This window comes from Hibiscus syriacus, unplaced genomic scaffold (genome assembly GCF_006381635.1).
Source record: "Hibiscus syriacus cultivar Baekdansim isolate YM2019G1 unplaced genomic scaffold, ASM638163v2 tig00003454_pilon, whole genome shotgun sequence".
Classification (NCBI taxonomy): Eukaryota; Viridiplantae; Streptophyta; class Magnoliopsida; order Malvales; family Malvaceae; genus Hibiscus; species Hibiscus syriacus.
The window spans coordinates 1,931,210-1,933,836 of record NW_024061972.1 but is presented as its reverse complement, the minus strand read 5'-3'; positions in this window follow the sequence as shown (position 1 = coordinate 1,933,836).

Here is a 2,627-nt window from a genome sequence, read left to right as displayed (position 1 = left end):
AATCATCACACGCTAAGTATAAACTTAGTGAGGCAATTAAAACATTTAACAGTGCAATACAATTCATGCATGATTTTCAATGTCAAAAATTGAGTTTCCATAAAATCATTTTACCATGATCAAAATAATATAAAATCCCTTACCATTTATTCCATAAGCTCGTAAGCTTATTTTACCAAAATACTTACCATTTAAATTCCATAAGCTCGTAAGCTTATTTTACCCATATACTTGCCATTATTCCAAAAGCTAGTAAGCTTATTTATATGCTTACCTTTTATTAAGCAATAAACCATAAACCATAGCCTATAGCCCAATATTCAACCCTGAGGACCCTGGGTACACGAGTCAAATATAAACACGTAGTGTTATCCCGAATATGACACATAAGGTCGTGTCCACCATCTGTACTAGGTATCCGTAAGTACAGTCCCGAATATGACACATAAGGTCGTGCCCACCATATACACTAGGTATCCTTTAGTGTATTCCCGAATATGCAGCCTGCTGCTGGACTCTATGGCATGCCAACTATACCCTGTCCCTCAATAACTGACTTGGGCATATAGTCTATTTTATTTGATTCATCCATGGCAAAGTTTATTATCAATATTTAACAATGGGGCAGTTCATACCCGAAATAACATTCATGGTAAAATCATATGCAAAAATCAGTGATCAATGCATTTTAATTTCATACTCTGACATATCAATGTCAATTTATAAAAAAAAGATATAAAATCATGCTGATATAAACAAGGTCGACTTATCGCAAGTCTTCCTTATGATGTATAAAACATCCATGTATAATTTCATACATGTATTGCACTCACCTTGACACTATGTCTTTCAAAATATATGAGCCTCACTATTGTCCACAATATACCCTTTTTGTACTTGACTTGCTTCAATTGCAAATCAATCATAATCTGTATAATTTACAATTTCATAATGCTACATATGTTAGTATTTTACTAACATAAACATATCCCAAAATAAATCCATAATACTTATTATTCCTTTTAACATTGGAATCAACTTGTCCAATTTACACAAAATGGTCCTTAACCATTTTACCACTTAAATTCTTTAATACCAATAATTCCAACATTGAAATTATTTCACAACTAACACTCATTTCAATTCCCTAACAACAATTTCCAGCATAGTACATCAATTATATAACACTTACACAACAACCCATCAATTTTCCAGAATTCAGACAACTCGCACTACCCTTAAAGAATCATTATTCTGTATTGATATAGACACTGGAATTCATTTCCGTTTCTTCCGTTAAAAACTAGACTCGAATAAGAATCTATCCATATAAAGAAATCCTTATAATTCATTCTGTACAATTTATGGTGAATTTTCAAAGTTCACCAACAGAATCTGTTTTGTACAGAATTCTGCTGTCCGACTTTTCTGACCTTTCCTCAGTTAAAAATTCATATCTATTTGTATATAACTTGAAATTGATTCTCGTTTATTTTAAACGAAACTAGATCCATATATGAACACAATATATAACAATAACCTCCAAATTAGTTTTATATATTTTCTGGTGAATTTTCGAACCTACTGTAATTCTCAAAATCTAAACTGTTTTTCTTTAACCTTATCCTTATGTTCTTCATCAATTCATACAACCTCAAAATCATCAATAATCATCATCAATTTCAAAAACCATTGTATAAACCCAAATTTCCAGATTTGGGGATATTTGAATCAAGCAAGATTACCATGTAATATTGGTACCAAATGATAGCGTTTTCCGCAAATAATCATTTTCTATTTTCATCATATTCATAATCCTAAAGAATTGACTTGAAAATAGAATTGAAGCTTTTCTCTTACCTTTGAAGAAGCCCACGTTAGCTGGAGAAGAAGATAGCAAATTTAGATGAAATTTTGAGTGCATTTCATCTTTGTTTGAATTATATTCCACTATAATAAAATAAAATATTCATTCACTTGAGAAAAGACCAAATCACCCTTAATGAATATTCTTATTCACCATAAAACCAAGCCATCTGATATTACAAAGTCAAATATAATTTAATTTGACTTTGACCTAAGAAAATGCCCTGAAATTTTCAAAACTTGCATTTTAGTCACTAAATTTCACAGTTTCGATTTAATCTGAAAAATTGCACAATTCCAAACCAAATTTCTCTGATCCAAAATATTACAATAATATTTCCAACCATATTATAACATCCTTCAAATTTTTGTAAAATTCCGATTCGATCAGAATTTACCGATTCCTTACCGGCTTTAACTCTTTCTTTACTAAATTACAAATCCAACAATATGATTTCCATAAAACTCTAATCTCAAGAGTAAACCATATATTTATGGAATAAAAATCTTTTTAGGAAATTTATCACTTAATTACCTAAACTTTTCCCAAGTTTTAACTTTGACCATCAAACTTTCAAAATTTGCATTTTGGTCATTATCTAAATTTTTGGGGTATTACAGATCGACTGATCACTACTAGCCTCATAACTTTCGCTACCAGTTACTTCTCTCATCTCTAATTCCCTCACTCTACGCTAGTTAGAGGACTCTGACATCTATTAGAACATACAAAGTAATAACTTTTCAGTTAGTAAGGAGTG